The sequence below is a fragment of the Hyla sarda genome, unplaced genomic scaffold (genome assembly GCF_029499605.1).
Source record: "Hyla sarda isolate aHylSar1 unplaced genomic scaffold, aHylSar1.hap1 scaffold_1114, whole genome shotgun sequence".
Lineage (NCBI taxonomy): Eukaryota > Metazoa > Chordata > Amphibia > Anura > Hylidae > Hyla > Hyla sarda.
Window position 1 is genome coordinate 76,331 of NW_026607735.1, and position 20,366 is coordinate 96,696.

General features: G+C 45.9%; 9 non-coding genes across 9 annotated transcripts; all 9 read right to left on the minus strand.

Annotated features, from left to right (window-relative positions):
* Nucleotides 1–85: 85 nt before the first annotated feature.
* Nucleotides 86–276, minus strand: LOC130301237 (U2 spliceosomal RNA). Its single transcript, XR_008851916.1, has one exon. It is a non-coding gene; the product is annotated as a U2 spliceosomal RNA (small nuclear RNA).
* Nucleotides 277–2,367: 2,091 nt separating this feature from the next.
* On the minus strand, nt 2,368–2,558 carry LOC130301239 (U2 spliceosomal RNA). Its single transcript, XR_008851917.1, has one exon. It is a non-coding gene; the product is annotated as a U2 spliceosomal RNA (small nuclear RNA).
* Nucleotides 2,559–4,649: 2,091 nt separating this feature from the next.
* LOC130301240 (U2 spliceosomal RNA) lies at nt 4,650–4,840 on the minus strand. Its single transcript, XR_008851918.1, has one exon. It is a non-coding gene; the product is annotated as a U2 spliceosomal RNA (small nuclear RNA).
* A 2,078-nt stretch (nt 4,841–6,918) lies between these two features.
* Nucleotides 6,919–7,109, minus strand: LOC130301241 (U2 spliceosomal RNA). Its single transcript, XR_008851919.1, has one exon. It is a non-coding gene; the product is annotated as a U2 spliceosomal RNA (small nuclear RNA).
* Nucleotides 7,110–9,218: 2,109 nt separating this feature from the next.
* LOC130301242 (U2 spliceosomal RNA) lies at nt 9,219–9,409 on the minus strand. Its single transcript, XR_008851920.1, has one exon. It is a non-coding gene; the product is annotated as a U2 spliceosomal RNA (small nuclear RNA).
* A 2,096-nt stretch (nt 9,410–11,505) lies between these two features.
* On the minus strand, nt 11,506–11,696 carry LOC130301244 (U2 spliceosomal RNA). Its single transcript, XR_008851922.1, has one exon. It is a non-coding gene; the product is annotated as a U2 spliceosomal RNA (small nuclear RNA).
* Nucleotides 11,697–13,779: 2,083 nt separating this feature from the next.
* LOC130301245 (U2 spliceosomal RNA) lies at nt 13,780–13,970 on the minus strand. Its single transcript, XR_008851923.1, has one exon. It is a non-coding gene; the product is annotated as a U2 spliceosomal RNA (small nuclear RNA).
* Nucleotides 13,971–16,063: 2,093 nt separating this feature from the next.
* Nucleotides 16,064–16,254, minus strand: LOC130301246 (U2 spliceosomal RNA). The gene has a single exon (XR_008851924.1). It is a non-coding gene; the product is annotated as a U2 spliceosomal RNA (small nuclear RNA).
* Nucleotides 16,255–18,344: 2,090 nt separating this feature from the next.
* On the minus strand, nt 18,345–18,535 carry LOC130301247 (U2 spliceosomal RNA). Its single transcript, XR_008851925.1, has one exon. It is a non-coding gene; the product is annotated as a U2 spliceosomal RNA (small nuclear RNA).
* Between the last annotated feature and the right edge of the window lie 1,831 nt (nt 18,536–20,366).

Below are 20,366 nucleotides of genomic sequence, written 5' to 3' on the forward strand. Positions count from 1 at the left end.
AGCAAGGCCCACAGGGCTGGCTAGCTGGCTAGCCAGCAAGCAGGTAGCAATGAAAGTAGGAATCTTTCTTTTTAACCCTGTAAGGGGGTGGTGCACTGTACCCGAAGATACTGCCATATCGGGTCAATGCATAGGGCGACGGAAGCAAGCTTCGAAATCGGCCCCCGTTCTCAAAAATCCATTTAATATATGGTCCCCAGATAGGGGACGTATCAGATATTAAACTGATAAGAACAGATACTACACTTGATCTTAGCCAAAAGGCCGAGAAGCGATAACCGTGAAAGGGGCGGGCCCAACAAGGTCCCCTTCATGGGCACTATCACTGCTTGCTGTCAGGGAGGCTGCCAGACAATTTTCCATGCACACTCTGGGCTGGGGGGCAGTCAACCACCAGTACACACAGCAGAACCTAAACCCATACCATTATTGCTAAGCAGCAAGACAGGGGCCCATTGCACTCCCACGGGGCCTTTTTAAATGCAATCCATAACCCGGATTTGCCAGGAACCCTTCTTACTCCTCCTACTTGCATGTGACACTGGGCTTAGGATCTGCATAGGAAACACACACACAAGCACACACCTACCTTTGTTGCCTGCAGATGCCTCCTTGGCTGTCCCCAAACGGTATCAAACCAACACCCACGGGAAGCTGTAAGCATAGAGGACATGCCTGCACCCCATTGGACTTACCTGTGTGGGTTAAATCCGGGTTATTTGACAACCTATGGCGGTGATGGTTCTGCTCAGGCAGAGCAGTGCTGATGCTCCTCATAAAGCTGTCGCTGCTGTGAAGGTTCTAGGTGACATCACAATCCCTATGGTTACATACACAACAAAGCTGGGTTGTTGTTGTTTACACTCTGCAAGGCCTGTGGAAGTGAGTGACATCATAGCACTGTAGTTCTGAGGGTTCTAGATGGATGCAACAATCTCCTGTTGCTTCTATGAAGGCCATAATAGACGACATCACCAAACAGCTCCATAGTCACATACACAGCAAAGGAGAGATGTTGTTTACACCTAGTGATGTCAGTGGTATTGAGTGACATCACAGCACAGTGCTAAGGCTCCTGGGCCTGGACACAGCAGCGGCTGCAATATCTCAACGGAGAATACGTTTATATATATGTGTGTGTGTGCGCGTATATATATATATATATATATATATATATATATATATATATATATATTTCTCCGCCGAAATCACTTTTAAACCCATTTCCACCTTTTTTTCCCTTCTCTTCCTCTTACTTTTTTTTCACGTTTTTTTACGTTTTTCTCCTTTTCGCCTCTTTTCTGGGCGTATTATTCTTCTTTTTCTTCTTTTTTTTCGTCTAATGCATACCCCATCAGTGCAGCAATGCTTATTCAATACCGCCAGCAGATGGAGACACTGGGGGATAATTTTCTAAGGATTTATACTGATTTTTCCTGTCTGAATTTGTCGCACAGAAAGTTGCAGGCCAAATATGTGTGACATTTCTGCGACTTTAGCTTCTAGAGCATTTTTACAACATTATACATAGGTGCTGAATACATAAAAAGCGACTGTTCAGCGACAGACAAGTCGCATCGGCTGAAAGTAGGCCAGAATGTCAGTCCATGTTGGAGCAGGTTTAGATACAGTCTAAAGCATAGATCTCAAAGTCTGTGCACAGAATTTAGCAAGGGCCTCGCACCTTCTGATGCATCAGGTAGGTGCACTATAGCATAGCCTAACCCTCTGTACTTTGGTCTATATTGATGCGGGACATAGACAGCCAGCTGATGACCAATCCATTAGTGCAATGGATGGCTGGAAGCATTTGTCTTTGCCTTTGCAATACCACAGAAGCAATGCATGGTCAATGTACAGCAATGACACACCTGTGTGAACAGCCAGGAGACCCCCCCATGTTATGTTACATAGTTACATAGTTAGTACGGTCGAAAAAAGACATATGTCCATCAAGTTCAACCAGGGAATTAAGGGGTAGGGGTGTGGCGCGATATTGGGGAAGGGATGAGATTTTATATTTCTTCATAAGCATTAATCTTATTTTGTCAATTAGGAACATTCAGCACCCACCCGCTATCAAGGCAGCTGCCTATCATGTCATGCCCTACCTGCACAGGTGTGCTGGCTACTCAAATGATCCAATTAAGGAGGCCATTTAGTCAGCAGCAGCAGAAGTCCTGTGCCTGGACGCTCCAACAGCGGCCAGACACAAGCAGAAGCAGCAGAAGCAGCAGCAGCACCACCTTTTGTTTTTTGGCTGCAGCAGCAGCAGCAGCAGCAGCAAGGCCCACAGGGCTGGCTAGCTGGCTAGCCAGCAAGCAGGTAGCAATGAAAGTAGGAATCTTTCTTTTTAACCCTGTAAGGGGGTGGTGCACTGTACCCGAAGATACTGCCATATCGGGTCAATGCATAGGGCGACGGAAGCAAGCTTCGAAATCGGCCCCCGTTCTCAAAAATCCATTTAATATATGGTCCCCAGATAGGGGACGTATCAGATATTAAACTGATAAGAACAGATACTACACTTGATCTTAGCCAAAAGGCCGAGAAGCGATAACCGTGAAAGGGGCGGGCCCAACAAGGTCCCCTTCATGGGCACTATCACTGCTTGCTGTCAGGGAGGCTGCCAGACAATTTTCCATGCACACTCTGGGCTGGGGGGCAGTCAACCACCAGTACACACAGCAGAACCTAAACCCATACCATTATTGCTAAGCAGCAAGACAGGGGCCCATTGCACTCCCACGGGGCCTTTTTAAATGCAATCCATAACCCGGATTTGCCAGGAACCCTTCTTACTCCTCCTACTTGCATGTGACACTGGGCTTAGGATCTGCATAGGAAACACACACACAAGCACACACCTACCTTTGTTGCCTGCAGATGCCTCCTTGGCTGTCCCCAAACGGTATCAAACCAACACCCACGGGAAGCTGTAAGCATAGAGGACATGCCTGCACCCCATTGGACTTACCTGTGTGGGTTAAATCCGGGTTATTTGACAACCTATGGCGGTGATGGTTCTGCTCAGGCAGAGCAGTGCTGATGCTCCTCATAAAGCTGTCGCTGCTGTGAAGGTTCTAGGTGACATCACAATCCCTATGGTTACATACACAACAAAGCTGGGTTGTTGTTGTTTACACTCTGCAAGGCCTGTGGAAGTGAGTGACATCATAGCACTGTAGTTCTGAGGGTTCTAGATGGATGCAACAATCTCCTGTTGCTTCTATGAAGGCCATAATAGACGACATCACCAAACAGCTCCATAGTCACATACACAGCAAAGGAGAGATGTTGTTTACACCTAGTGATGTCAGTGGTATTGAGTGACATCACAGCACAGTGCTAAGGCTCCTGGGCCTGGACACAGCAGCGGCTGCAATATCTCAACGGAGAATACGTTTATATATATGTGTGTGTGTGCGCGTATATATATATATATATATATATATATATATATATATATATATATATTTCTCCGCCGAAATCACTTTTAAACCCATTTCCACCTTTTTTTCCCTTCTCTTCCTCTTACTTTTTTTTCACGTTTTTTTACGTTTTTCTCCTTTTCGCCTCTTTTCTGGGCGTATTATTCTTCTTTTTCTTCTTTTTTTTCGTCTAATGCATACCCCATCAGTGCAGCAATGCTTATTCAATACCGCCAGCAGATGGAGACACTGGGGGATAATTTTCTAAGGATTTATACTGATTTTTCCTGTCTGAATTTGTCGCACAGAAAGTTGCAGGCCAAATATGTGTGACATTTCTGCGACTTTAGCTTCTAGAGCATTTTTACAACATTATACATAGGTGCTGAATACATAAAAAGCGACTGTTCAGCGACAGACAAGTCGCATCGGCTGAAAGTAGGCCAGAATGTCAGTCCATGTTGGAGCAGGTTTAGATACAGTCTAAAGCATAGATCTCAAAGTCTGTGCACAGAATTTAGCAAGGGCCTCGCACCTTCTGATGCATCAGGTAGGTGCACTATAGCATAGCCTAACCCTCTGTACTTTGGTCTATATTGATGCGGGACATAGACAGCCAGCTGATGACCAATCCATTAGTGCAATGGATGGCTGGAAGCATTTGTCTTTGCCTTTGCAATACCACAGAAGCAATGCATGGTCAATGTACAGCAATGACACACCTGTGTGAACAGCCAGGAGACCCCCCCATGTTATGTTACATAGTTACATAGTTAGTACGGTCGAAAAAAGACATATGTCCATCAAGTTCAACCAGGGAATTAAGGGGTAGGGGTGTGGCGCGATATTGGGGAAGGGATGAGATTTTATATTTCTTCATAAGCATTAATCTTATTTTGTCAATTAGGAACATTCAGCACCCACCCGCTATCAAGGCAGCTGCCTATCATGTCATGCCCTACCTGCACAGGTGTGCTGGCTACTCAAATGATCCAATTAAGGAGGCCATTTAGTCAGCAGCAGCAGAAGTCCTGTGCCTGGACGCTCCAACAGCGGCCAGACACAAGCAGAAGCAGCAGAAGCAGCAGCAGCACCACCTTTTGTTTTTTGGCTGCAGCAGCAGCAGCAGCAGCAGCAAGGCCCACAGGGCTGGCTAGCTGGCTAGCCAGCAAGCAGGTAGCAATGAAAGTAGGAATCTTTCTTTTTAACCCTGTAAGGGGGTGGTGCACTGTACCCGAAGATACTGCCATATCGGGTCAATGCATAGGGCGACGGAAGCAAGCTTCGAAATCGGCCCCCGTTCTCAAAAATCCATTTAATATATGGTCCCCAGATAGGGGACGTATCAGATATTAAACTGATAAGAACAGATACTACACTTGATCTTAGCCAAAAGGCCGAGAAGCGATAACCGTGAAAGGGGCGGGCCCAACAAGGTCCCCTTCATGGGCACTATCACTGCTTGCTGTCAGGGAGGCTGCCAGACAATTTTCCATGCACACTCTGGGCTGGGGGGCAGTCAACCACCAGTACACACAGCAGAACCTAAACCCATACCATTATTGCTAAGCAGCAAGACAGGGGCCCATTGCACTCCCACGGGGCCTTTTTAAATGCAATCCATAACCCGGATTTGCCAGGAACCCTTCTTACTCCTCCTACTTGCATGTGACACTGGGCTTAGGATCTGCATAGGAAACACACACACAAGCACACACCTACCTTTGTTGCCTGCAGATGCCTCCTTGGCTGTCCCCAAACGGTATCAAACCAACACCCACGGGAAGCTGTAAGCATAGAGGACATGCCTGCACCCCATTGGACTTACCTGTGTGGGTTAAATCCGGGTTATTTGACAACCTATGGCGGTGATGGTTCTGCTCAGGCAGAGCAGTGCTGATGCTCCTCATAAAGCTGTCGCTGCTGTGAAGGTTCTAGGTGACATCACAATCCCTATGGTTACATACACAACAAAGCTGGGTTGTTGTTGTTTACACTCTGCAAGGCCTGTGGAAGTGAGTGACATCATAGCACTGTAGTTCTGAGGGTTCTAGATGGATGCAACAATCTCCTGTTGCTTCTATGAAGGCCATAATAGACGACATCACCAAACAGCTCCATAGTCACATACACAGCAAAGGAGAGATGTTGTTTACACCTAGTGATGTCAGTGGTATTGAGTGACATCACAGCACAGTGCTAAGGCTCCTGGGCCTGGACACAGCAGCGGCTGCAATATCTCAACGGAGAATACGTTTATATATATGTGTGTGTGTGCGCGTATATATATATATATATATATATATATATATATATATATATATATTTCTCCGCCGAAATCACTTTTAAACCCATTTCCACCTTTTTTTCCCTTCTCTTCCTCTTACTTTTTTTTCACGTTTTTTTACGTTTTTCTCCTTTTCGCCTCTTTTCTGGGCGTATTATTCTTCTTTTTCTTCTTTTTTTTCGTCTAATGCATACCCCATCAGTGCAGCAATGCTTATTCAATACCGCCAGCAGATGGAGACACTGGGGGATAATTTTCTAAGGATTTATACTGATTTTTCCTGTCTGAATTTGTCGCACAGAAAGTTGCAGGCCAAATATGTGTGACATTTCTGCGACTTTAGCTTCTAGAGCATTTTTACAACATTATACATAGGTGCTGAATACATAAAAAGCGACTGTTCAGCGACAGACAAGTCGCATCGGCTGAAAGTAGGCCAGAATGTCAGTCCATGTTGGAGCAGGTTTAGATACAGTCTAAAGCATAGATCTCAAAGTCTGTGCACAGAATTTAGCAAGGGCCTCGCACCTTCTGATGCATCAGGTAGGTGCACTATAGCATAGCCTAACCCTCTGTACTTTGGTCTATATTGATGCGGGACATAGACAGCCAGCTGATGACCAATCCATTAGTGCAATGGATGGCTGGAAGCATTTGTCTTTGCCTTTGCAATACCACAGAAGCAATGCATGGTCAATGTACAGCAATGACACACCTGTGTGGACCCCCCCATGTTATGTTACATAGTTACATAGTTAGTACGGTCGAAAAAAGACATATGTCCATCAAGTTCAACCAGGGAATTAAGGGGTAGGGGTGTGGCGCGATATTGGGGAAGGGATGAGATTTTATATTTCTTCATAAGCATTAATCTTATTTTGTCAATTAGGAACATTCAGCACCCACCCGCTATCAAGGCAGCTGCCTATCATGTCATGCCCTACCTGCACAGGTGTGCTGGCTACTCAAATGATCCAATTAAGGAGGCCATTTAGTCAGCAGCAGCAGAAGTCCTGTGCCTGGACGCTCCAACAGCGGCCAGACACAAGCAGAAGCAGCAGAAGCAGCAGCAGCACCACCTTTTGTTTTTTGGCTGCAGCAGCAGCAGCAGCAGCAGCAAGGCCCACAGGGCTGGCTAGCTGGCTAGCCAGCAAGCAGGTAGCAATGAAAGTAGGAATCTTTCTTTTTAACCCTGTAAGGGGGTGGTGCACTGTACCCGAAGATACTGCCATATCGGGTCAATGCATAGGGCGACGGAAGCAAGCTTCGAAATCGGCCCCCGTTCTCAAAAATCCATTTAATATATGGTCCCCAGATAGGGGACGTATCAGATATTAAACTGATAAGAACAGATACTACACTTGATCTTAGCCAAAAGGCCGAGAAGCGATAACCGTGAAAGGGGCGGGCCCAACAAGGTCCCCTTCATGGGCACTATCACTGCTTGCTGTCAGGGAGGCTGCCAGACAATTTTCCATGCACACTCTGGGCTGGGGGGCAGTCAACCACCAGTACACACAGCAGAACCTAAACCCATACCATTATTGCTAAGCAGCAAGACAGGGGCCCATTGCACTCCCACGGGGCCTTTTTAAATGCAATCCATAACCCGGATTTGCCAGGAACCCTTCTTACTCCTCCTACTTGCATGTGACACTGGGCTTAGGATCTGCATAGGAAACACACACACAAGCACACACCTACCTTTGTTGCCTGCAGATGCCTCCTTGGCTGTCCCCAAACGGTATCAAACCAACACCCACGGGAAGCTGTAAGCATAGAGGACATGCCTGCACCCCATTGGACTTACCTGTGTGGGTTAAATCCGGGTTATTTGACAACCTATGGCGGTGATGGTTCTGCTCAGGCAGAGCAGTGCTGATGCTCCTCATAAAGCTGTCGCTGCTGTGAAGGTTCTAGGTGACATCACAATCCCTATGGTTACATACACAACAAAGCTGGGTTGTTGTTGTTTACACTCTGCAAGGCCTGTACACTCTGCAAGGCCTGTGGAAGTGAGTGACATCATAGCACTGTAGTTCTGAGGGTTCTAGATGGATGCAACAATCTCCTGTTGCTTCTATGAAGGCCATAATAGACGACATCACCAAACAGCTCCATAGTCACATACACAGCAAAGGAGAGATGTTGTTTACACCTAGTGATGTCAGTGGTATTGAGTGACATCACAGCACAGTGCTAAGGCTCCTGGGCCTGGACACAGCAGCGGCTGCAATATCTCAACGGAGAATACGTTTATATATATGTGTGTGTGTGCGCGTATATATATATATATATATATATATATATATATATATATATATATATTTCTCCGCCGAAATCACTTTTAAACCCATTTCCACCTTTTTTTCCCTTCTCTTCCTCTTACTTTTTTTTCACGTTTTTTTACGTTTTTCTCCTTTTCGCCTCTTTTCTGGGCGTATTATTCTTCTTTTTCTTCTTTTTTTTCGTCTAATGCATACCCCATCAGTGCAGCAATGCTTATTCAATACCGCCAGCAGATGGAGACACTGGGGGATAATTTTCTAAGGATTTATACTGATTTTTCCTGTCTGAATTTGTCGCACAGAAAGTTGCAGGCCAAATATGTGTGACATTTCTGCGACTTTAGCTTCTAGAGCATTTTTACAACATTATACATAGGTGCTGAATACATAAAAAGCGACTGTTCAGCGACAGACAAGTCGCATCGGCTGAAAGTAGGCCAGAATGTCAGTCCATGTTGGAGCAGGTTTAGATACAGTCTAAAGCATAGATCTCAAAGTCTGTGCACAGAATTTAGCAAGGGCCTCGCACCTTCTGATGCATCAGGTAGGTGCACTATAGCATAGCCTAACCCTCTGTACTTTGGTCTATATTGATGCGGGACATAGACAGCCAGCTGATGACCAATCCATTAGTGCAATGGATGGCTGGAAGCATTTGTCTTTGCCTTTGCAATACCACAGAAGCAATGCATGGTCAATGTACAGCAATGACACACCTGTGTGAACAGCCAGGAGACCCCCCCATGTTATGTTACATAGTTACATAGTTAGTACGGTCGAAAAAAGACATATGTCCATCAAGTTCAACCAGGGAATTAAGGGGTAGGGGTGTGGCGCGATATTGGGGAAGGGATGAGATTTTATATTTCTTCATAAGCATTAATCTTATTTTGTCAATTAGGAACATTCAGCACCCACCCGCTATCAAGGCAGCTGCCTATCATGTCATGCCCTACCTGCACAGGTGTGCTGGCTACTCAAATGATCCAATTAAGGAGGCCATTTAGTCAGCAGCAGCAGAAGTCCTGTGCCTGGACGCTCCAACAGCGGCCAGACACAAGCAGAAGCAGCAGAAGCAGCAGCAGCACCACCTTTTGTTTTTTGGCAGCAGCAGCAGCAGCAGCAGCAGCAAGGCCCACAGGGCTGGCTAGCTGGCTAGCCAGCAAGCAGGTAGCAATGAAAGTAGGAATCTTTCTTTTTAACCCTGTAAGGGGGTGGTGCACTGTACCCGAAGATACTGCCATATCGGGTCAATGCATAGGGCGACGGAAGCAAGCTTCGAAATCGGCCCCCGTTCTCAAAAATCCATTTAATATATGGTCCCCAGATAGGGGACGTATCAGATATTAAACTGATAAGAACAGATACTACACTTGATCTTAGCCAAAAGGCCGAGAAGCGATAACCGTGAAAGGGGCGGGCCCAACAAGGTCCCCTTCATGGGCACTATCACTGCTTGCTGTCAGGGAGGCTGCCAGACAATTTTCCATGCACACTCTGGGCTGGGGGGCAGTCAACCACCAGTACACACAGCAGAACCTAAACCCATACCATTATTGCTAAGCAGCAAGACAGGGGCCCATTGCACTCCCACGGGGCCTTTTTAAATGCAATCCATAACCCGGATTTGCCAGGAACCCTTCTTACTCCTCCTACTTGCATGTGACACTGGGCTTAGGATCTGCATAGGAAACACACACACAAGCACACACCTACCTTTGTTGCCTGCAGATGCCTCCTTGGCTGTCCCCAAACGGTATCAAACCAACACCCACGGGAAGCTGTAAGCATAGAGGACATGCCTGCACCCCATTGGACTTACCTGTGTGGGTTAAATCCGGGTTATTTGACAACCTATGGCGGTGATGGTTCTGCTCAGGCAGAGCAGTGCTGATGCTCCTCATAAAGCTGTCGCTGCTGTGAAGGTTCTAGGTGACATCACAATCCCTATGGTTACATACACAACAAAGCTGGGTTGTTGTTGTTTACACTCTGCAAGGCCTGTGGAAGTGAGTGACATCATAGCACTGTAGTTCTGAGGGTTCTAGATGGATGCAACAATCTCCTGTTGCTTCTATGAAGGCCATAATAGACGACATCACCAAACAGCTCCATAGTCACATACACAGCAAAGGAGAGATGTTGTTTACACCTAGTGATGTCAGTGGTATTGAGTGACATCACAGCACAGTGCTAAGGCTCCTGGGCCTGGACACAGCAGCGGCTGCAATATCTCAACGGAGAATACGTTTATATATATGTGTGTGTGTGCGCGTATATATATATATATATATATATATATATATATATATATATATATATATTTCTCCGCCGAAATCACTTTTAAACCCATTTCCACCTTTTTTTCCCTTCTCTTCCTCTTACTTTTTTTTCACGTTTTTTTACGTTTTTCTCCTTTTCGCCTCTTTTCTGGGCGTATTATTCTTCTTTTTCTTCTTTTTTTTCGTCTAATGCATACCCCATCAGTGCAGCAATGCTTATTCAATACCGCCAGCAGATGGAGACACTGGGGGATAATTTTCTAAGGATTTATACTGATTTTTCCTGTCTGAATTTGTCGCACAGAAAGTTGCAGGCCAAATATGTGTGACATTTCTGCGACTTTAGCTTCTAGAGCATTTTTACAACATTATACATAGGTGCTGAATACATAAAAAGCGACTGTTCAGCGACAGACAAGTCGCATCGGCTGAAAGTAGGCCAGAATGTCAGTCCATGTTGGAGCAGGTTTAGATACAGTCTAAAGCATAGATCTCAAAGTCTGTGCACAGAATTTAGCAAGGGCCTCGCACCTTCTGATGCATCAGGTAGGTGCACTATAGCATAGCCTAACCCTCTGTACTTTGGTCTATATTGATGCGGGACATAGACAGCCAGCTGATGACCAATCCATTAGTGCAATGGATGGCTGGAAGCATTTGTCTTTGCCTTTGCAATACCACAGAAGCAATGCATGGTCAATGTACAGCAATGACACACCTGTGTGAACAGCCAGGAGACCCCCCCATGTTATGTTACATAGTTACATAGTTAGTACGGTCGAAAAAAGACATATGTCCATCAAGTTCAACCAGGGAATTAAGGGGTAGGGGTGTGGCGCGATATTGGGGAAGGGATGAGATTTTATATTTCTTCATAAGCATTAATCTTATTTTGTCAATTAGGAACATTCAGCACCCACCCGCTATCAAGGCAGCTGCCTATCATGTCATGCCCTACCTGCACAGGTGTGCTGGCTACTCAAATGATCCAATTAAGGAGGCCATTTAGTCAGCAGCAGCAGAAGTCCTGTGCCTGGACGCTCCAACAGCGGCCAGACACAAGCAGAAGCAGCAGAAGCAGCAGCAGCACCACCTTTTGTTTTTTGGCTGCAGCAGCAGCAGCAGCAGCAGCAGCAAGGCCCACAGGGCTGGCTAGCTGGCTAGCCAGCAAGCAGGTAGCAATGAAAGTAGGAATCTTTCTTTTTAACCCTGTAAGGGGGTGGTGCACTGTACCCGAAGATACTGCCATATCGGGTCAATGCATAGGGCGACGGAAGCAAGCTTCGAAATCGGCCCCCGTTCTCAAAAATCCATTTAATATATGGTCCCCAGATAGGGGACGTATCAGATATTAAACTGATAAGAACAGATACTACACTTGATCTTAGCCAAAAGGCCGAGAAGCGATAACCGTGAAAGGGGCGGGCCCAACAAGGTCCCCTTCATGGGCACTATCACTGCTTGCTGTCAGGGAGGCTGCCAGACAATTTTCCATGCACACTCTGGGCTGGGGGGCAGTCAACCACCAGTACACACAGCAGAACCTAAACCCATACCATTATTGCTAAGCAGCAAGACAGGGGCCCATTGCACTCCCACGGGGCCTTTTTAAATGCAATCCATAACCCGGATTTGCCAGGAACCCTTCTTACTCCTCCTACTTGCATGTGACACTGGGCTTAGGATCTGCATAGGAAACACACACACAAGCACACACCTACCTTTGTTGCCTGCAGATGCCTCCTTGGCTGTCCCCAAACGGTATCAAACCAACACCCACGGGAAGCTGTAAGCATAGAGGACATGCCTGCACCCCATTGGACTTACCTGTGTGGGTTAAATCCGGGTTATTTGACAACCTATGGCGGTGATGGTTCTGCTCAGGCAGAGCAGTGCTGATGCTCCTCATAAAGCTGTCGCTGCTGTGAAGGTTCTAGGTGACATCACAATCCCTATGGTTACATACACAACAAAGCTGGGTTGTTGTTGTTTACACTCTGCAAGGCCTGTGGAAGTGAGTGACATCATAGCACTGTAGTTCTGAGGGTTCTAGATGGATGCAACAATCTCCTGTTGCTTCTATGAAGGCCATAATAGACGACATCACCAAACAGCTCCATAGTCACATACACAGCAAAGGAGAGATGTTGTTTACACCTAGTGATGTCAGTGGTATTGAGTGACATCACAGCACAGTGCTAAGGCTCCTGGGCCTGGACACAGCAGCGGCTGCAATATCTCAACGGAGAATACGTTTATATATATGTGTGTGTGTGCGCGTATATATATATATATATATATATATATATATATATATATATATATTTCTCCGCCGAAATCACTTTTAAACCCATTTCCACCTTTTTTTCCCTTCTCTTCCTCTTACTTTTTTTTCACGTTTTTTTACGTTTTTCTCCTTTTCGCCTCTTTTCTGGGCGTATTATTCTTCTTTTTCTTCTTTTTTTTCGTCTAATGCATACCCCATCAGTGCAGCAATGCTTATTCAATACCGCCAGCAGATGGAGACACTGGGGGATAATTTTCTAAGGATTTATACTGATTTTTCCTGTCTGAATTTGTCGCACAGAAAGTTGCAGGCCAAATATGTGTGACATTTCTGCGACTTTAGCTTCTAGAGCATTTTTACAACATTATACATAGGTGCTGAATACATAAAAAGCGACTGTTCAGCGACAGACAAGTCGCATCGGCTGAAAGTAGGCCAGAATGTCAGTCCATGTTGGAGCAGGTTTAGATACAGTCTAAAGCATAGATCTCAAAGTCTGTGCACAGAATTTAGCAAGGGCCTCGCACCTTCTGATGCATCAGGTAGGTGCACTATAGCATAGCCTAACCCTCTGTACTTTGGTCTATATTGATGCGGGACATAGACAGCCAGCTGATGACCAATCCATTAGTGCAATGGATGGCTGGAAGCATTTGTCTTTGCCTTTGCAATACCACAGAAGCAATGCATGGTCAATGTACAGCAATGACACACCTGTGTGAACAGCCAGGAGACCCCCCCATGTTATGTTACATAGTTACATAGTTAGTACGGTCGAAAAAAGACATATGTCCATCAAGTTCAACCAGGGAATTAAGGGGTAGGGGTGTGGCGCGATATTGGGGAAGGGATGAGATTTTATATTTCTTCATAAGCATTAATCTTATTTTGTCAATTAGGAACATTCAGCACCCACCCGCTATCAAGGCAGCTGCCTATCATGTCATGCCCTACCTGCACAGGTGTGCTGGCTACTCAAATGATCCAATTAAGGAGGCCATTTAGTCAGCAGCAGCAGAAGTCCTGTGCCTGGACGCTCCAACAGCGGCCAGACACAAGCAGAAGCAGCAGAAGCAGCAGCAGCACCACCTTTTGTTTTTTGGCTGCAGCAGCAGCAGCAGCAAGGCCCACAGGGCTGGCTAGCTGGCTAGCCAGCAAGCAGGTAGCAATGAAAGTAGGAATCTTTCTTTTTAACCCTGTAAGGGGGTGGTGCACTGTACCCGAAGATACTGCCATATCGGGTCAATGCATAGGGCGACGGAAGCAAGCTTCGAAATCGGCCCCCGTTCTCAAAAATCCATTTAATATATGGTCCCCAGATAGGGGACGTATCAGATATTAAACTGATAAGAACAGATACTACACTTGATCTTAGCCAAAAGGCCGAGAAGCGATAACCGTGAAAGGGGCGGGCCCAACAAGGTCCCCTTCATGGGCACTATCACTGCTTGCTGTCAGGGAGGCTGCCAGACAATTTTCCATGCACACTCTGGGCTGGGGGGCAGTCAACCACCAGTACACACAGCAGAACCTAAACCCATACCATTATTGCTAAGCAGCAAGACAGGGGCCCATTGCACTCCCACGGGGCCTTTTTAAATGCAATCCATAACCCGGATTTGCCAGGAACCCTTCTTACTCCTCCTACTTGCATGTGACACTGGGCTTAGGATCTGCATAGGAAACACACACACAAGCACACACCTACCTTTGTTGCCTGCAGATGCCTCCTTGGCTGTCCCCAAACGGTATCAAACCAACACCCACGGGAAGCTGTAAGCATAGAGGACATGCCTGCACCCCATTGGACTTACCTGTGTGGGTTAAATCCGGGTTATTTGACAACCTATGGCGGTGATGGTTCTGCTCAGGCAGAGCAGTGCTGATGCTCCTCATAAAGCTGTCGCTGCTGTGAAGGTTCTAGGTGACATCACAATCCCTATGGTTACATACACAACAAAGCTGGGTTGTTGTTGTTTACACTCTGCAAGGCCTGTGGAAGTGAGTGACATCATAGCACTGTAGTTCTGAGGGTTCTAGATGGATGCAACAATCTCCTGTTGCTTCTATGAAGGCCATAATAGACGACATCACCAAACAGCTCCATAGTCACATACACAGCAAAGGAGAGATGTTGTTTACACCTAGTGATGTCAGTGGTATTGAGTGACATCACAGCACAGTGCTAAGGCTCCTGGGCCTGGACACAGCAGCGGCTGCAATATCTCAACGGAGAATACGTTTATATATATGTGTGTGTGTGCGCGTATATATATATATATATATATATATATATATATATATATATATATTTCTCCGCCGAAATCACTTTTAAACCCATTTCCACCTTTTTTTCCCTTCTCTTCCTCTTACTTTTTTTTCACGTTTTTTTACGTTTTTCTCCTTTTCGCCTCTTTTCTGGGCGTATTATTCTTCTTTTTCTTCTTTTTTTTTCGTCTAATGCATACCCCATCAGTGCAGCAATGCTTATTCAATACCGCCAGCAGATGGAGACACTGGGGGATAATTTTCTAAGGATTTATACTGATTTTTCCTGTCTGAATTTGTCGCACAGAAAGTTGCAGGCCAAATATGTGTGACATTTCTGCGACTTTAGCTTCTAGAGCATTTTTACAACATTATACATAGGTGCTGAATACATAAAAAGCGACTGTTCAGCGACAGACAAGTCGCATCGGCTGAAAGTAGGCCAGAATGTCAGTCCATGTTGGAGCAGGTTTAGATACAGTCTAAAGCATAGATCTCAAAGTCTGTGCACAGAATTTAGCAAGGGCCTCGCACCTTCTGATGCATCAGGTAGGTGCACTATAGCATAGCCTAACCCTCTGTACTTTGGTCTATATTGATGCGGGACATAGACAGCCAGCTGATGACCAATCCATTAGTGCAATGGATGGCTGGAAGCATTTGTCTTTGCCTTTGCAATACCACAGAAGCAATGCATGGTCAATGTACAGCAATGACACACCTGTGTGAACAGCCAGGAGACCCCCCCATGTTATGTTACATAGTTACATAGTTAGTACGGTCGAAAAAAGACATATGTCCATCAAGTTCAACCAGGGAATTAAGGGGTAGGGGTGTGGCGCGATATTGGGGAAGGGATGAGATTTTATATTTCTTCATAAGCATTAATCTTATTTTGTCAATTAGGAACATTCAGCACCCACCCGCTATCAAGGCAGCTGCCTATCATGTCATGCCCTACCTGCACAGGTGTGCTGGCTACTCAAATGATCCAATTAAGGAGGCCATTTAGTCAGCAGCAGCAGAAGTCCTGTGCCTGGACGCTCCAACAGCGGCCAGACACAAGCAGAAGCAGCAGAAGCAGCAGCAGCACCACCTTTTGTTTTTTGGCTGCAGCAGCAGCAGCAGCAGCAGCAGCAAGGCCCACAGGGCTGGCTAGCTGGCTAGCCAGCAAGCAGGTAGCAATGAAAGTAGGAATCTTTCTTTTTAACCCTGTAAGGGGGTGGTGCACTGTACCCGAAGATACTGCCATATCGGGTCAATGCATAGGGCGACGGAAGCAAGCTTCGAAATCGGCCCCCGTTCTCAAAAATCCATTTAATATATGGTCCCCAGATAGGGGACGTATCAGATATTAAACTGATAAGAACAGATACTACACTTGATCTTAGCCAAAAGGCCGAGAAGCGATAACCGTGAAAGGGGCGGGCCCAACAAGGTCCCCTTCATGGGCACTATCACTGCTTGCTGTCAGGGAGGCTGCCAGACAATTTTCCATGCACACTCTGGGCTGGGGGGCAGTCAACCACCAGTACACACAGCAGAACCTAAACCCATACCATTATTGCTAAGCAGCAAGACAGGGGCCCATTGCACTCCCACGGGGCCTTTTTAAATGCAATCCATAACCCGGATTTGCCAGGAACCCTTCTTACTCCTCCTACTTGCATGTGACACTGGGCTTAGGATCTGCATAGGAAACACACACACAAGCACACACCTACCTTTGTTGCCTGCAGATGCCTCCTTGGCTGTCCCCAAACGGTATCAAACCAACACCCACGGGAAGCTGTAAGCATAGAGGACATGCCTGCACCCCATTGGACTTACCTGTGTGGGTTAAATCCGGGTTATTTGACAACCTATGGCGGTGATGGTTCTGCTCAGGCAGAGCAGTGCTGATGCTCCTCATAAAGCTGTCGCTGCTGTGAAGGTTCTAGGTGACATCACAATCCCTATGGTTACATACACAACAAAGCTGGGTTGTTGTTGTTTACACTCTGCAAGGCCTGTGGAAGTGAGTGACATCATAGCACTGTAGTTCTGAGGGTTCTAGATGGATGCAACAATCTCCTGTTGCTTCTATGAAGGCCATAATAGACGACATCACCAAACAGCTCCATAGTCACATACACAGCAAAGGAGAGATGTTGTTTACACCTAGTGATGTCAGTGGTATTGAGTGACATCACAGCACAGTGCTAAGGCTCCTGGGCCTGGACACAGCAGCGGCTGCAATATCTCAACGGAGAATACGTTTATATATATGTGTGTGTGTGCGCGTATATATATATATATATATATATATATATATATATATATATATATATTCTCCGCCGAAATCACTTTTAAACCCATTTCCACCTTTTTTTCCCTTCTCTTCCTCTTACTTTTTTTTCACGTTTTTTTACGTTTTTCTCCTTTTCGCCTCTTTTCTGGGCGTATTATTCTTCTTTTTCTTCTTTTTTTTCGTCTAATGCATACCCCATCAGTGCAGCAATGCTTATTCAATACCGCCAGCAGATGGAGACACTGGGGGATAATTTTCTAAGGATTTATACTGATTTTTCCTGTCTGAATTTGTCGCACAGAAAGTTGCAGGCCAAATATGTGTGACATTTCTGCGACTTTAGCTTCTAGAGCATTTTTACAACATTATACATAGGTGCTGAATACATAAAAAGCGACTGTTCAGCGACAGACAAGTCGCATCGGCTGAAAGTAGGCCAGAATGTCAGTCCATGTTGGAGCAGGTTTAGATACAGTCTAAAGCATAGATCTCAAAGTCTGTGCACAGAATTTAGCAAGGGCCTCGCACCTTCTGATGCATCAGGTAGGTGCACTATAGCATAGCCTAACCCTCTGTACTTTGGTCTATATTGATGCGGGACATAGACAGCCAGCTGATGACCAATCCATTAGTGCAATGGATGGCTGGAAGCATTTGTCTTTGCCTTTGCAATACCACAGAAGCAATGCATGGTCAATGTACAGCAATGACACACCTGTGTGAACAGCCAGGAGACCCCCCCATGTTATGTTACATAGTTACATAGTTAGTACGGTCGAAAAAAGACATATGTCCATCAAGTTCAACCAGGGAATTAAGGGGTAGGGGTGTGGCGCGATATTGGGGAAGGGATGAGATTTTATATTTCTTCATAAGCATTAATCTTATTTTGTCAATTAGGAACATTCAGCACCCACCCGCTATCAAGGCAGCTGCCTATCATGTCATGCCCTACCTGCACAGGTGTGCTGGCTACTCAAATGATCCAATTAAGGAGGCCATTTAGTCAGCAGCAGCAGAAGTCCTGTGCCTGGACGCTCCAACAGCGGCCAGACACAAGCAGAAGCAGCAGAAGCAGCAGCAGCACCACCTTTTGTTTTTTGGCTGCAGCAGCAGCAGCAGCAGCAGCAAGGCCCACAGGGCTGGCTAGCTGGCTAGCCAGCAAGCAGGTAGCAATGAAAGTAGGAATCTTTCTTTTTAACCCTGTAAGGGGGTGGTGCACTGTACCCGAAGATACTGCCATATCGGGTCAATGCATAGGGCGACGGAAGCAAGCTTCGAAATCGGCCCCCGTTCTCAAAAATCCATTTAATATATGGTCCCCAGATAGGGGACGTATCAGATATTAAACTGATAAGAACAGATACTACACTTGATCTTAGCCAAAAGGCCGAGAAGCGATAACCGTGAAAGGGGCGGGCCCAACAAGGTCCCCTTCATGGGCACTATCACTGCTTGCTGTCAGGGAGGCTGCCAGACAATTTTCCATGCACACTCTGGGCTGGGGGGCAGTCAACCACCAGTACACACAGCAGAACCTAAACCCATACCATTATTGCTAAGCAGCAAGACAGGGGCCCATTGCACTCCCACGGGGCCTTTTTAAATGCAATCCATAACCCGGATTTGCCAGGAACCCTTCTTACTCCTCCTACTTGCATGTGACACTGGGCTTAGGATCTGCATAGGAAACACACACACAAGCACACACCTACCTTTGTTGCCTGCAGATGCCTCCTTGGCTGTCCCCAAACGGTATCAAACCAACACCCACGGGAAGCTGTAAGCATAGAGGACATGCCTGCACCCCATTGGACTTACCTGTGTGGGTTAAATCCGGGTTATTTGACAACCTATGGCGGTGATGGTTCTGCTCAGGCAGAGCAGTGCTGATGCTCCTCATAAAGCTGTCGCTGCTGTGAAGGTTCTAGGTGACATCACAATCCCTATGGTTACATACACAACAAAGCTGGGTTGTTGTTGTTTACACTCTGCAAGGCCTGTGGAAGTGAGTGACATCATAGCACTGTAGTTCTGAGGGTTCTAGATGGATGCAACAATCTCCTGTTGCTTCTATGAAGGCCATAATAGACGACATCACCAAACAGCTCCATAGTCACATACACAGCAAAGGAGAGATGTTGTTTACACCTAGTGATGTCAGTGGTATTGAGTGACATCACAGCACAGTGCTAAGGCTCCTGGGCCTGGACACAGCAGCGGCTGCAATATCTCAACGGAGAATACGTTTATATATATGTGTGTGTGTGCGCGTGTATATATATATATATATATATATATATATATATATATATTTCTCCGCCGAAATCACTTTTAAACCCATTTCCACCTTTTTTTCCCTTCTCTTCCTCTTACTTTTTTTTCACGTTTTTTTACGTTTTTCTCCTTTTCGCCTCTTTTCTGGGCGTATTATTCTTCTTTTTCTTCTTTTTTTTCGTCTAATGCATACCCCATCAGTGCAGCAATGCTTATTCAATACCGCCAGCAGATGGAGACACTGGGGGATAATTTTCTAAGGATTTATACTGATTTTTCCTGTCTGAATTTGTCGCACAGAAAGTTGCAGGCCAAATATGTGTGACATTTCTGCGACTTTAGCTTCTAGAGCATTTTTACAACATTATACATAGGTGCTGAATACATAAAAAGCGACTGTTCAGCGACAGACAAGTCGCATCGGCTGAAAGTAGGCCAGAATGTCAGTCCATGTTGGAGCAGGTTTAGATACAGTCTAAAGCATAGATCTCAAAGTCTGTGCACAGAATTTAGCAAGGGCCTCGCACCTTCTGATGCATCAGGTAGGTGCACTATAGCATAGCCTAACCCTCTGTACTTTGGTCTATATTGATGCGGGACATAGACAGCCAGCTGATGACCAATCCATTAGTGCAATGGATGGCTGGAAGCATTTGTCTTTGCCTTTGCAATACCACAGAAGCAATGCATGGTCAATGTACAGCAATGACACACCTGTGTGAACAGCCAGGAGACCCCCCCATGTTATGTTACATAGTTACATAGTTAGTACGGTCGAAAAAAGACATATGTCCATCAAGTTCAACCAGGGAATTAAGGGGTAGGGGTGTGGCGCGATATTGGGGAAGGGATGAGATTTTATATTTCTTCATAAGCATTAATCTTATTTTGTCAATTAGGAACATTCAGCACCCACCCGCTATCAAGGCAGCTGCCTATCATGTCATGCCCTACCT